This window comes from Rhinichthys klamathensis, unplaced genomic scaffold (genome assembly GCF_029890125.1).
Source record: "Rhinichthys klamathensis goyatoka isolate OS25496 unplaced genomic scaffold, OSU_Roscu_1.1 h1tg000311l_1, whole genome shotgun sequence".
Lineage (NCBI taxonomy): Eukaryota > Metazoa > Chordata > Actinopteri > Cypriniformes > Leuciscidae > Rhinichthys > Rhinichthys klamathensis.
Window position 1 is genome coordinate 450,223 of NW_026606829.1, and position 16,072 is coordinate 466,294.

The 16,072-nt window shown below is 45.1% G+C and overlaps 1 protein-coding gene across 2 annotated transcripts in view; it reads left to right on the top strand.

Moving 5' to 3' along the window:
* Nucleotides 1-3,162: 3,162 nt before the first annotated feature.
* The window catches only part of LOC130104564 (sialate:O-sulfotransferase 1), a 35,183-nt gene continuing 22,273 nt past the window's right edge, over nucleotides 3,163-16,072 (top strand). For both annotated transcript variants that reach the window (XM_056271183.1, XM_056271184.1), the window contains exon 1: nucleotides 3,163-3,502. The gene's annotated coding sequence lies outside the window, so the exon portion shown is untranslated. The remainder of the gene's footprint in view (nucleotides 3,503-16,072) is intronic.

Here is a 16,072-nt window from a genome sequence, read left to right on the forward strand (position 1 = left end):
TGGCTACCTCCGCGACTTTTATGAAGACGCGGATTGGCTGTTCAGGGACAGCCCGAAGAGCAGGACCTTGTACTGATATGCCCGTCCCTCGAACGCAAACCACAGGAACGGTCTGTGTCGAGGAAGAATCGAGACATGAAAGTACGCGTCCTTCAGGTTGATGGCAGCAAACCAATCTTAGGGACGGATGCACTCGAAAATGCGTTTCTGCATGAGCATCTTGAACGAGACCTTGTGCAGGGCCCGATTCAAGGTTCGCAGGTCCAAGATCGGCCGTAACCCACCGCATTTCTTGGGTACAATGAAGTAGGGGCTGTAGAACCCTGTCCTCATATCGGCTGGAGGAACCGGCTAGATCGCGTCCTTTGCCAGTAGGACATCGATCACTGTCTGCAAGACAGGGGCATCGCAACTCCGCACAGAAGTGAACTTGGGAGGGCGCCGGGCGAACTGAATCGCATAGCCGAGTCTGATGGTACGGATGAGCCAGAGAGATGGGCTGGGAAGCGCTAGCCAGGCTCCCAGACACTGTACAAGCGGGACCAATGGGACCACAGACGTACCTAGGGTGGGGCAGCGAGGTGTAACACAGGGACTCGGCTCGGGAGGCACTGAGGCGGCCCGAAGTGGAGTCTGAGTGTGTTGTACCACACTTACCTGGTTCCAAGGTGGGACAGAGGGTGCGTGGGAAGGCTTGGTGGCGTCCCCGAACCGCACTCTGCTGCCCGCTGGCGATGGAAGAGGGAGAAACGAGTGGCAAGGCATGGAAGCGTCGCTCACTGCAATCCGCACCCTCTTGTGACCCAGAGATGGAAGAAATTGTTCTTATTGAAAATGTGGGTACCGCTGGACTCCGGGGAGCCAGTGGCGGAACAGAAACAAAATTAAAATAGATTCTCCACCTGTTCCTCCTCCGGCGGTGGAAGAGGTGCGGACACTCTCTCCCGAAGAGCAGCTTCCTCCATCGCCGGGTCACCCGTCTCAGGGCCGCTTGCCCTTACGCTTGCCGCCTGATTTAGTGGGGGCCTGGACGGGCTGGACGCTCCTCTTGCGACCGGCCACCTGCTGCCTGGGTGGAGGCTGCTGCTTAGGCTGAGCAGGGGCGGAGGCAGCCGCAGGGGGGTGTCCTCGGTGACGAGCAGACGGAGGCGCCGCCAACGACTGGGTGGAGGCAGCAGCTGGTCGTCGGGGCAGAATGTGCTTAATCGCCTCCGTCTGCTTCTGTGCCACGGAAAACTGCTGGGCAAAGTTTTCCACGGCGTCGCCGAAGAGGCCGGCCTGGCAGACAGGGGCGTTGAGGAACCGCACTTTGTCGGGCTCAAGCAGCCACAGGTGTCGCTCCTGGACCACTAACGTGGACATCGCCCGACCCAGGGAGCGTGCAGTGACTTTCGTCGCCAGGAGGGCGAGGTCCGTCGCTGCACTCAGTTCCTGCATAAGCCCTGGGTCGGAACTACCCTCATACAATTCCTTGAGCGCCTTGGCCTGGTAGACCTGCAGGAGTGCCATGGCATGCAGGGCAGAAGCAGCTTCTCCACAGGCTGAGTAAGCCTTGTCCGCGAGAGCGGACGAGAACTTACACGCCCAGGAGGGGAGGCGTGGATTTCCCCGCCAGGAGGTAGTGGTCTTAGGACACAGCTGTATCGCCACAGACCGCTCCACCGGGGGGATCTCCACGTAACCCTTAGCTGCTCCGCCATCGAGGGTAGTGAGGGAGGCGCTGAGAACCAGCACGGGCCGTCCAGAGATACCAATCGTCCAGCCGCGAAGGTTCGGGACACGGTGGAGGGTTCCACTCGAGCCCGACACTTGCGGTGGCCCGGGAAAGCATAGCCGTGTGCTCTGGGTCTGACTCGGACAACGCTGGCACACCCGAAGGAGGCAGCGCAGCCGAGTCGTCATCCCCAGAGGACATTGGCCGCATCCAGAAACACACGATCTGAATGACATCTTGAAAAAGACGCAGACAGATCGTGTTAGCTCTTTTAGAAGTGCTCTGAGGTGCTGAAACGCACAGGGGGATAGCCGCGGCTACACACAGGGGAATAGTGCAATCCTGTGTGAGCACTCACTCTCAGTGTCACGCCCACCGAACCAACAAAGCTGTAAAAACAGTTGTTTTTGCTCTCAACTGTTGACACGGAGTGATCGCGACCACCACTGTTCGCGCCGTCACACCAACACCACACACAGAGGCTTCCTTGCAGAGACTCGATAAGCATGTAGAAATCTTGCAGGAGACAGGAACAGCATTCACCGTTTGGCTCCGAAGCGAAAGACAAAGATGCGAACGCACCTGCTGATTGTTATATGCTCACACGGCAATGCACAGCTGCTGGTGCAATTATCGCATGCCAATGTGCATTGGCTCGTTTTATTTCACTCGAAGTAGATAGGCTCTCGCAAGCGATCCGCATTTCGTCAGAATCACTTCTGACTCACGTTGTAGTGATCTGACGAAGGGGAACATTATTTATAGCATATTATAGTATATTTATACTTTATATTTTATATCCTTTTTAGCCATAAATGGTCTAATTTTGATGGTCTAATGGTCTAAACTTTAAGATTTTACTCAAATAGCCTTTTTTATTTTTAAGTTTTATTTAATAGTGAAGATGTTTCTATTCGTGGAATTATTTATAAAATAACCCCATGAATTGCAATATTATTAAATTATAAAATAATAACACATACAAAAATCTTTGATATTGAACATATGCAAACATGATACATCTCACAAATATTGGTTTTTAGATTAAATGACAAAATTAAGAAGAGCATATAGCCATTCATTAAATGTGTTGATATAGGCCTATGAGATTTTGTGCCATCTCTCATCAACAGAAAAAAAATATATATGCTGCTTCAGATTATCACAAATCTAGCTACTTAATTTTGTTTTTACTTTTACGGTTTTAGTGTTTAACAACTACTGTCACCACCTCAGGAAGGTGGTGCTCATGTTCGATAGTGATGTCACCCGTAGCTCATTTTTTATTGGTCATACTATGACTATGGTACAACTCACCTCCTTCACTCCCCGGTCTCCCCTACATGTACGTCTTTTTGAGACAGATTCCTTGAAAGTGCTGCTGATGCAGTGGGTCCCAACTCTCTCCTAGTGTGGTCTGGTCTCGCTCTCTTCTGTGACGCATGCGCACACGGGCAGCGCTCTCGGACTTAAAAACAGCTGGGCTCTTACGTGCGTTCACACGGAGAAACGTGGGACTGCAAAGCAAAGGGGACACGGCAACGGATTTAGATGAGGATTATCGCTGTTATAGTGGTTTCACAGCTATAAAAAATGCAAGAGGATTAGTGACCAACATCAAGAGGAGCAAAATAGCAAAACAGAGTGAGAAAGCGAGATGCGGCTCGCCTCAGAAATGAGAGAGATGCTCGTGTTCATGAAGAGACATTCAACCCAAGGAAATCTCTGAAATACATTTAATATGCTACAAGCTTTGTATTCTTCACTACCGTGGGGTAGTTGATGAAGGTAAGAGAATTTCTTATGCTTTAAAAAAAAAGAAATGCCTAAAAAAGCTTTTTATCACAACAAAAGTATTGTTCTAATAATTTAACATGGTTAAAGACTTTATGCATTCCAAAGTTTACATAAATTATAAAAACGTCACTTTTATAGCCTACACCAATATATCTATTCAAGTCATGCGCAGTTTTGTCAAAATGAATGCAAACAAGTGTTTATGAGTATGACTGATGTCCAAGTGACTGATTTAGCTGTTTCTGCTTTTAGGATTTGTGCTCAAATTCATGAATATTTTGCCTTCTTGTATGCAGTGCTACTGCTTTATAGTCTAAATAGTAGAAATAGTGTTTTAGAATCAAAGAAATTACTGTTTTAGTGTAATTGGTTAAAACCAATCCCTCACAAGTGAACGCAACAGCTTAGAAGTATACAAATAATAGAACCAGGAGTCCATTGATCAATTTAAAAATATTGCATATACATAACATTTCATGCCTCTGGGTTGGCTGAAAGTCTAAATGGGGGGTCCCCATGTGTCTGGAATAAACATTTTTATAAAAATTTCCAATAACTTTTTTATAGACCAGATAAGCTTGTATTTTGTGCTACAACGCATAACTGTTATACACTAGGTCTAATGGAGTTCTGTGTATAAATATGATGTGCCCAGTGATAGAATTTGTCCATAAGAGCTGAATTATCTGATGAACTGCACTAACATGTGTCTTTTGAGTGCTCCCAGATGCTATAGATTTCATTAGTGATTCCTTCCCTCATCCTTCATCATTATATCGGTTCTTTATGGTTATGAAAAAGGAATATTTTCAGACTGACTGTAAATGAGTCAGTCTTCAGCATTCATGTCTCACAGGCTTAATCAAGATCATTTTGTCATGGTTGACCTTTCAGGCACATACATTTACCGCCTATGGGGCAAGCCGCCTCATCTCCAGAGAGGCATCTGGCATAGAATAATGTATGAATACATAATCCTTAATGAATGCATTGCATCAGTGTGCTTTTACTGTATGTCATAGTGTCCCTTTTGCAACTTCTTATCCCTGCTCCAATTTTTTTTTTTTTACTTGTGCCTATATGATGCATATATTTACAGTAGCTGCATAGGCTATGAAAGTAATGGCAGACCTTTACATGTTTTAGAAAAAAGCATTCAAAGTTTTTTTTTTTTTTTAGAATGTGATTACATTTCCAGCTACAAGGTCAAGTCTCTGAACAATCATTACACGAGACTTACTTTAAGCTAAATGAAGCAGTAAAGTGATTATTCAGCCTTGAACCAGGTCTCTATTCATATAATACCTTTATATTGCTTTGATTAGGCTGTCTTTTCCCCTTTAGATTTCCCATTCTTTGATCAAACACTGGTGACTGCAGTGTTCTCCAGCCTTGCTAAAACCTATTGTAAATAATGAATGCATGGAAGGTGCGTTGATTACGCTTCTGGAAATATTTTGTCTGGCCTTAGCACAGTTTGCAAGAGACAGTCTTATTTCCCTTCCATCTCCCGTGGTCTCACAACACTGACAGAAGCATTCCAAATGGATTGAACGGAAATGGATTTGCCATGGCCATTATTATTTATTTGCATATTTTGGAAAGTCATTGAACCGTGTTATAATTTTGATCTTGGGCTGTCAAATAATTTGCAGGAGGTTTGGAAACCAGTTAAACCCTGCAGAACTTTTGTCTATATTATTTTCTGCTCATTTTACATAATTAAAAAGGGGAAATATTTTTTTATATATATATATCTGATATCATTGGATCTCTTACGAGAGGTTCTCTCGTATTGCGTAAGTTTAGCTTACGCTACGGGTAAAGTTCATCTTTGCTTGAGATATTGAAGCCAAAATTATCCTTAATTTTGTATATATTGTCAACGCAGTGCAGCAGCTGCAGACCTAGAGCAGGCTATCTAGCGTGCTCATTGGCTGCCTTGCGGCAACTGCAGCAGCCTACCAGTGAGCCTGGCGTGACGTCACGCCCATATGTGGCGCTTCGCGCCCACTATGCGTCACAGCCCGCGCAAGGGGGTGTGGCTTAGCGTATAAAAGCGGGGCTCAGAGGCTGCTTCCCTGATTTTCATCTCTTCAGCGAAGCTCTTCATACCGCTGGATCCGAGAGAAGCTGCTGCCGTCGAATCCAACGACTGCCAGCAGAGGAAAGCGCCTGAGGAAGCCGTTCGACTTCTCGCCACCTTCAGCCTTCCGTGCCAGCAACGCTATCCGGCGACAATATCCTTTACTGCTCTTTTCATTGTATTTACTGTGTGTGTGTGTGCTCGCCGCTGCAACACACACTTTTCTAAAAGAGCGCGAGCGTTCTTGTAAGAATGCCTCGCACGTCCTGTGGCTTGTGCCGAGCCCCGCTCAGCGTCGGAGACCGCCATGTGTTTTGCGCTCTCTGCCTGGGCCCGGACCACGCAGCCCTCGCACGTCGGGAGGCTGCGTCCACTGTGAGGAACTATCTATGTCGACCCTGCGGGCTCGTCTAGACCTCTTAACGGCAAAGCTGTCACTCCGCCATCTGCTGGACCGCGCAAGAAGAAGCGCAGTGCACAGAGACTGCCGGAGCCTGATGTGGCACTCAAACGCTCGCCGGAACGACTCCCTCGAGCTTTTCTCTCTCCTTTCCCGCCCCCCCCCCCCCCCCCTCCCGAACGCGCAGCCGCCGGCTCCTGCCCGCACTACCGCCGCCTCAGGGGACGAGGCGCTTGATATGGATGTGGACGCGCCGCTAACAGCTGTTCTAATCGCGGCTAGCTTCTCTACGTACGAGAAAGCTATCCCGCCCCTGCGCCCCAGGCGCATGCGTATCTCACCGGCGGAAAAGGGAAGAGTGTTCTAGTCCCGCCGAGGCCGGACTAACCCCTATTTCTCAATATTGCAGCTATGAGCCTGTTATATAACATGCACTCCTGCAAACTAACGCCGGCACAAAGCTGTGATGACGCTTTCTTATCTGCTCGCGCTAACTTAAGCTTATGTCGTTTCCCCTGTGGCTCACTGGCGAAACCCCAAGCTTTCGCTCAAGAGACCCGTATTCGAATCCCGGCTCTGGCAGCAGGTAAAATTTATGCGGCTCTCCTCTCTGAGCTCGCGGACAGTTTTTCTTACGTACAGAAAGCACTGTTTAAAGCCGCGGCCGGACCGCCGTCAAACTATCTCGCCATGTCAGTCCCCCTGGAAAGGGCTACTGCAGTGGAGTATTTGGCAGCCAACGAGTCGGTAATGTTACCCGCTTGCCTGCACACAACCGCCGTTTTTACGGCAGCCCAGAGAAATCTCAGAAGAGTGTAATGTCTGGTATCTGGCTCATGCCGTTGGTGTTTCAAGTGTAGAAAAAGTGCCAACGTCTCAGTGTTCACCCCTACACACAAGCACTGTACCCCCCATGTCTCTCACGCTCGCAGAGCTCACACTCAAAAAGCTGGCAAATGCCGCTTGAGTGTTAGATGCAGGTATCGTGCCCACAAGCTTGTGTTCACGCCCATCCTCTGCTCGCTCTGTCACATGGCTAAAACACTCTCATATGGGTCAGTCTATGAGCGTAAGTCGCGTGCCCGCTCACGCTTACAAGCAGACACACCGCCTTCGGCGCCGCTCGCACATCACAATATTTTCACAAACCGTTCCCCATTCGTAGCAATCGGGACGTCTCACGTGACACAGCCAGCTGCTGCTGTCAGCGAGCCGCCGTGACCAGGCTCTCATATCTGGCAAGCTATGAATGTAAGTCACGTGCCCGCTCACGAGCGCTCACGCTTACTAACAGACACACCGCCTCCGGCGCCGCTCGCACAGTACAAGTGCTCACTCGACGTTCCCCATTCAAAGCAATCGGGTCGTCATATATGAAACAGCTAGTCACTGCTGGTTATCCGGCTCACGCCGCTGGTGTTTTTATGAATGTAAGTCACGTGCCCATTTACGAGCGCTCACGCTTACTAACAGACACACCGCCTCTGGCGCCGCTCGCACAGTACAAGTGCTCACTCGACGTTCCCCATTCAAAGCAATCGGGTCGTCATATATGAAACAGCTAGTCACTGCTGGTTATCCGGCTCACGCCGCTGGTGTTTTAAGTGTAGAGCTTGTGAACACGCCCCAGTGTTCACCCCTAAGTAGTTCACCTCTAAGTAGTTCACCTCTAAGTAGTTCACCTCTACTTCCTGTTCAGCTACTGTTCGGACGCTCTTGCTTACTGCTCCGTGCTTTGCTCTATCGCTCTATCGCTTTATATTTTTATATTTTTTAATCGCTCTATCGCATTTATATTTTTATAAGCAACACTTGATTACTACAAAAAAGCAGAATTCTTTTCTCCGACCAGCCTCCCACTGAAAGCTTACATTCCGGGGAAGGGAAAACACAACTGCCTACATTCTAAAGGATAAGAAAAATTGCCTCTTCTGGAATCTACTTGCTGCACTAACTGCCAGAGACTTTCACAAAGAATTGCAGTTCTTGAAACAAAGTTACTTGTGGGACCACCAAACCAGACGGAACACACAACAGAGCTTCATCATGGACATCCTCAGCATACAGCCGGTGAGTCCCATGAATCTAGTGCTCCAATACAGGCCATACTGAGTGTAGAAAAACAAGCCGATCGACTTACAAATCGATGGCACAAACAGGGAGCGAGACCCAAAGGCACTCGAGACATCAGATTGTCACGAGCATCACATATTGCTGCAGTAGCATCCTCTACCCCAGATACGGCTCTGACAAGGATTGCAAACACTGGTCTCCTACCACCGCCTATACATCTTGAGAACAGATTTGAAGTATTAATGAATGAGGAATCCCTGAATGTGATGAATGTGATCGAACACAGACTGAACCAGCCTGTAGCTAACACTGCTAACTGGCGCTCAAGGTTGAGCAGACAGCGGCACTCAGCTCAGAGCGCAGCCGAGCACAGCACTCTGATAGTGGGTGACTCCATAATCAGAAACATTATTAGCAGGGATACAACTACGTGCTGCCTTCCACAAGCAACGACTTCTGATGTAAATAGGGAACTTAAGAACATTCTGACGAAACACAAGACTGCAAATCGACTCATCATTCATGTGGGGAAAAATTATATTCATAAAGAGCAGTCAGAACTCCTTAAGAAGGATTTCAATGAACTTTTTGAAACACTTAAAAGACTGAAAGTTCAGACATTCATCAGTGGACCACTCCCAACAAACAGGTTTTCACGGTTGCTTAGGCTCAACACATGGCTGCAAAAAACCTGCAATATAAAAGGAATGAACTTCATTGACAATTTCAATCTTTTCTGGAGTCAGAGGCAACTGTTTCAACAGGATGGGCTCTACCCAAACAAACTTGGTTCAAGAGTGCTAAAGGACAATATCGACTTCTCCCTCAATCATCCTTTTGCAGTGTGCGACAATCTACTCAACCTGAGTAGCACACACACACCTGGACACAGGATGAATGACCACAGGACTTCACTTCAGCACCTGAATGGACATGCGGTTGACATATCACACAAGGACAAGGATAACACCATGCAGCCACAACAACTTCTGCACATGGACACAATCTCAGCAGAGCCCCGCCCACAGAGCTCGCCACAGACAGACCGGGACATATTAGAACTGCTCCAAGATTCAGCTCCCAAGGACAACTTTCTGGAAAACAGCGAGGGAAACCAGGACAGCATATTACAGCCTCCGATAACACCAGAGCAACAGCCCCTCTCCCCAGACACGTTATCCCTCTCTCCAGCATCTTCACTTCTGTGCTTCTCAGAGAAAATGGAAAAACTGGTGTATGCTGGAACCAAACTATCCCACTCTTTTGCTGCAAGCCCCCAGATGTCAACCAAAAAACGGCAGGCCCCACAACCACCAAAGCCTGCGGGCCCAGTCCCTCCTCCTCCCCCTCCTCCTGTGAGAGCTCTTCGGCCTCTGCCACAGCGCCAGGGCTCACACCCTCCATCTGCTCGAGGTGAACCAAAAACAACTGACACCAGCTCTCAGTGATATGTGTCGGGTCCCCGCTATGATAACAGTAACTTTCTTAAATGTTTACAAAACAAGCGGGAACCCAGTGTGCCTGAATATTTCTCTATTGCTGTTCAATTACATGATAGAAAATCTAAGCCCTTCAAAAGCCGTACTGCAAATCCATCTAATCTGGTGCCTATCACGCGTCAAACTAAGATTGCTGTGGGGACAAAAAGTAAGACTGTTAAGTTAGCACTTTGAAACATCCGCTCACTTAGAAATAAATCACTTCTAGTCAATGATTTAATAACAACATACAACCTGGACTTTATGTTTCTAAATGAAACTTGGTTAGAAGACAGCTACAGTGCAACAGTCCTCAATGAAACATCCCCTCCTAACTTTACTTTTATGAGTGTCTGCAGAGAGGGTAAGAGAGGCGGGGGCTTAGCTGCTCTTTTTAAAGTTGTCTATGAATGTAAGCAAATATCATTTGGGAATTACCCATCTTTTGAATATCTGGGTATTGTGTTAAAAGGTGCTCCACGTATTTTACTTATCATTATTTACAGGCCTCCAAAATACTCTCCAGCCTTTGCTGAGGACTTTACAGAACTGCTATCAACAATTTCCTCAGAGTTTGACTGTTTTGCCATTGCTGGAGATGTACTTTAACATTCACATAGATAATGCAGAAACCAATATGGCAAAAGAAATCAAAACTGTTTTAAAAACTTTTGATCTGACTCAGCATGTACATGGTCCCACACGCAATCGTGGACACACTCTAGATTTACTTATCAGTAAGGGTTTAAACATCTCATCGATTGTTATTAAGGACGTAGCACTGTCTGATCATTTCTGTATTTTCTTTGATAAATTGATCTCTCCTGCCATTGAAGCTAGATCTGTGTCTGTCAAGAAGAGATGCTTAAATGAGAACACTAGTGTGCTATTTATGAAGGCCATATCTCTAAAACCAAGCATATCTGCTGACTCTGTTGATTTTCTCCTTGATTCTTTTATCTCAAAAGTTAAGTGTAATTGATGATATTGCTCCTGTGAAAGTCAGGAAGAATAGTGGTAGACAAAAAGCACCTTGGAGAAACTCAACAGCTGTGCAAAATATGAAAAGACAATGCAGAAGAGCAGAGCGCATGTGGCGGAAGACAAAACTTGTAGTCCATCATAACATCTACAAAGACAGCATCCATGCTTTTTATACTGAACTAGGCAAAGCTAGACAGACTTTCTTCTCGAATATTATAAACAGAAACTTAAACAACACACGCACTCTTTTTGCTACTGTAGAGAGACTGACAAACCCCCCAAGCCAGATTCCCAGTGAAATGCTCTCAGACAGCAAGTGCGGTGAGTTTGCTTCTTTCTTCTCTGAGAAAATCAATAATATCAGAAAGGTGATCAGCACATCCTTGAGTTGCTCTGGGGTCAGACAGATCAGACCACAACCTGAGAAAGTAGTTACTATGTCTGTTTTCGAAAAAATGGAAGGCACAATTTTGGAAGAAACCGTACAGCACCTTAAAACATCAACCTGCGCCCTTGACGCACGTCCCACATCTTTTTTCAAAAGTGTGTTAAACAGCTTAGAAGCAGATCTCCTAGAAGTGGTAAATGCCTCACTTCTCTCTGGGAGTTTTCCAAACTCCCTGAAAACTGCAGTTGTCAAGCCCCTCCTGAAAAAGAGCAATCTGGATAAGACCATCTTAAGCAACTATAGACCGATCTCAAATCTTCCTTTCATAGGCAAGATCATTGAAAAAGTTGTCTTCAATCAGCTGAACAAATTCTTAAGCTCGAATGGATTCTTTGACAATTTTCAATCTGGTTTCCGATCGCATCACAGCACAGAGACAGCGCTCATAAAGATAATAAACGATATTCGCTTAAATACTGATACAGGGAAATTATCAGTACTGGTACTACTCGACCTCAGTGCTCCACTTGACACTGTCGATCACGACATACTTCTTGACAGGCTGGAAAACTGGGTGGGGCTTTCTGGGATAGTCCTAAAATGGTTCAGGTCATACTTAGAAGGGATAGGTTATTATGTGAGTATAGGAGACCATAAGTTTGAGTGGACATCCATGACATGCGGAGTCCCTCAAGGCTCAATTCTTGCACCACTCCTATTCAACCTGTATATGCTCCCAATGAGCCAAATAATGAGAAAGAACAAAATTGCTTACCACAGCTATGCAGACGACACACAGCTCTACTTAGCCCTATCGCCTAACGACTACAGCCCCATTGACTCCCTGTGCCAATGCATTGATGAAGTCAACGGTTGGATGTGCCAAATCTTTCTTCAGTTAAACAAAGACAAAACTGAAGTCATTGCGTTTGGAAACAAAGATGAAGTTCCCAAGGTGAATGCATACCTTGAAGCTAGGGGTCTAACAACAAAAAATCAAGTCAGGAATCTTGGTGTGTCTCTAGAGTCAGACCTTAGTTTCAGTAGTCATGTCAAAGCAATAACTAAATCAGCATACTATCATCTGAAAAATATTGCAAGAATTAGATGCTTTGTTTCCAATCAAGACTTAGAGAAACTTGTTCATGCTTTTATCACCAGCAGGGTGGATTATTGTAATGGACTCCTCACTGGCCTTCCTAAAAAGACCATAAGACAGTTGCAGCTCATACGCTGCTGCCAGGATTCTGAGCAGGACCAGAAAATATGAACATATCACACCAGTCCTCAGATCTTTACACTGGCTCCCAGTTACATTTAGGATTGATTTTAAAGTATTATTACTGGTATATAAATCATTCAATGGGTTAGGACCTCAATATATTGCAGATATGCTCACTGAATATAAACCTAACAGATCACTCAGATCATTAGGATCACATCAGCTAGAAATACCAAGGATTCACTCTAAGCACGGAGAGTCTGCTTTTAGCTATTATGCCAGCCGCAGCTGGAACCAGCTTCCAGAGGAGATCAGATGTACGTCCCTGGGCTAGAGGTCCAGTGGCACCGTAAACCGGCTCAATCTCTTCCATCTCAGATAGGGGTGGACCAGTATTTCTTTATTTTATTTTTTATTCTAAACTGTTTTAATTATTCTTATTTGTTTTGATTATTTTAATTTCTTCTATGAAAAGCACTTTGAATTGCCATTGTGTATGAAATGTGCTATATAAATAAACTTGCCTTGCCTTGCCTACACACAAGCACTATGGGCCCTATTTTAACGATCTGAAACGCAAGTGTCAAAGCGCAAAGCGCAAGTAACTTTGTGGGCGGATCCCGGCGCTGTTGCTATTTTCCCGGCGGGATAAATGCCTCTTGCGCCTGGCGCAAATCTAAAAGGGGTTGGTCTGAAGTAGCTTCATTATTCATAGGTGTGGTTTGGGCGCAACGTGAAATAAACCAATCAGAGCGTCATTTCACATTCCCTTTAAGAGCAGGCGCGCTTGTTCTAAAGCGGATTCCTATTATAACGGCGGATTTGCCAGGCGCGCGCCAGGAGCGGTTCACAGCCGAGGAGAGCAACGTTCTCGTCAGGGCCATAAAACACAGAGAAGTGACATTGGGGATGGAGAAACCCACCCAAATTAACTTCTGTTAAACAGGCGTATGATAATTTGGGTAAATGTGTAAGCTACATGTATGCTTTTATAATAAATTGTCTATCTATCTATCTATCTATCTATCTATCTATCTATCTATCTATCTATCTATCGTAATAATGTATGATTTGCAAAAATGAAAACTGCTTCTTAGATGGTCAAGCATGCGCCCTTAAAATATCATAATGAACAACGTGCAACGCGCCACTGACTTTAGACTAGTTTTTTTCTGGTCAGTGGCGCATTTGTTTTATAGAACAGCAAAATAGCATGAGGGAAAGTTTGCGCCGGAACACGCCTCCTCTTTGCGCTGAACCGCCCCGGGGAGCGCAAGTGTATTTCTTAGTTAACCGACGTGTGTCTGTGGAGGGAAAAGCCCGCTTTGCGCGGGTGCAAAATAGGAATGATACATGCGTCAGTGTACAAAGTCATTTGCGCCGAGTGCAAGATAGGGCCCTATAACTCATATGTCCTTCATGCCCAGGGCCGGCGCTAGCCATTTGGGTGCCCTAAGCATAAATGCTTGGTGGTGCCCCCCCACTCCCAACCACCCAAGGAATAACAAGCATTCAGAATTTCTTAGTTGGGTTCTCTTTACTTTCAAAATAACTGCTGCAAATAAATCATTTTACATTAACAATGGCACCAAATATGAAAAGAAATAAATAATATAAAGGTTAAAATTTTAAATACCAAAAACCACCACAATTACTAAAAACACAGATTTGGAACATGAATGATATATGTGTGTACTGTGCATAATTATTTTGTATATATAAATACACATTTGCATGTATGTATTTAAGAAATATTTGTTATTTATATATAAAATGTTTAAATTTATATATAATATAAATTATATATAATTATATACAGTATATACATGCAAATATTTCTTAAATATATACATGCATATGTGTGTGTATTTATATAATATATTTATATAAACATTTTATGTACTGTGTATAATTATTTTGTATATTATACAAAATAATTATACACAGTACACACACATATATCATGTAGACACAAACTTTTATTTTGGATGCGATTAATCTTTTCCCAGCCCTAATAATTTGACAACTCTGTGAATATGAAAATATACAAACACTAAGATTGTGTTTTTTTTTTTTTTCTAATTGCAGTTTCACCAACAGATGTTGCCCTTGGGCCTTGGCCTATGAACCTCTTGAAAATTATCCGCATAGAACAACAACGAAAAAACTTATCTAAACGGTCTTCCTCTTCTTCTCAAACAAACTAACTGCATCTTAAACAGCCCAAGTTTCAAAATTCGAGAGACCCCCGGACCCCCGTTAAAATAAAAGATTCAACATGCAGGGCTAAAAACGGCCCGGATCATTTGCACTACTAGCGACGCCCCCTGGACATGTATTCACGACGCAAGGGCGCCCGCGCTACAAAACTAACATTTTTATTTAAAACATTGTCTACCTGCAAGCGACGCGCGAGTATCATCCCGCTGTCTCTTCTTTTTCCTTTTTTCCGCCCCCGACTCTTGGTGCCTTTTCGAGGCCATGTCTGAGGTCGGTGTCTGCCAAATTTTACATTGATTGAGGCATAATCGAACAGACCACTGGGAGGTGGGGAAGGGGGGGCACCAGAGGGAGACTGTCACAGGAGATTCACCTTTTTCTCGACTAATTTGGTCTAGGCCTATATTACTTTTGTATTGCTTTTGTATATTAACATGCTTTAGACATATTTTATTTGTTATTTATACTAGTAGCCTATTGTGATGATTTTTCACGACCCATATTTTTTGGTGCCCCCCCAAGCACTTGGTGCCCTACGCGCAGTGCGTGATGTGCGTTTGCGGAGCGCCGGCCCTGTTCATGCCCACAGAGCCCACTCTCATAAAGCTGGCAAATGCCGCTCGAGTGTTAGATGTAAACATCGCGCCCGCAAACTCGCGCTCGCGTCCATCTCATGCCCGCTCTGTCACACGGCCATTTCAACCTCGTATGAATCAGGTTGTAAGTGTAAGTCACGTGCCCGCTCACGAGCGCTCACTCTTACTAACAGACACACTGACTCCGGCGCTGCTCGTGCGTCAAAAAGAGTTCTCAAAAAGCTCCCCATTCACTGTAACCGGGTCGTCTCATTTAAAACTAGGGCTGTCAAAATTGCTCAAAAATGACGTTCGAATATTCCCTCTAAAAAAAACACATATATTCGAACTATTCGAATATCTGGTTGCGCATTTTGTCAATGATGCGCATTACGTTAATAACAGGACAAATTAATACAAAGAGACACAACTACTTGTATAGGTAGTTTATTTAAGTTTAAACATATTTGACAACGTATTAACTTACACAAAACCAAGTAAATCAACTAATGGCCAAGACCGCAGACCTTACTCTCGCTCGCACTCGCAGGCACTCTCTCTCTCTCTCTCTCTCTCTCTCTCTCTCTCTCTTGCCCTCACGCTCTCTGCGCATAACGGTTTAAATGAACAAGTTTTGTGCAAGCAATTTAACTTGTCCTAAATATAGCAGGCTTCATTCGGTGATTGAAACAAATATTATTAACATTAATTGAAGTTTTACAGTATATAGAACCGACATTGAACGCTCCGAGTTAGCTGTGCTGTGGTAAACTGCTGCTAGCCTGCTACTATGGCTATTTTGAGGGCGTCTGGCCACGCCCCCTTGGCGGGCTCTGACATGTCTGATGTAATGCTAGCTCATTGGCACACACGTTGGAGGCGCCCGTGCCATTGGATGTGCAGTTGCCGCAGCACAGCCAATGAGTGAGCCAGACACTCACTGTGCAATCTGTGCAGCTTGAAAATGCGTTTTACATTTTAAGCTTCAGAATTTTGCCACTCGCAAAGCAGACAGCCGCGCCTCTGCTACCGCGGGCGTGTTTTTCCACATGATTCGAATATTAATTTTCACCTTCAAATTTCTGTTTTTTAAAACTATTCGAATATATTATCGAATTTAGAATATTCGTTGACA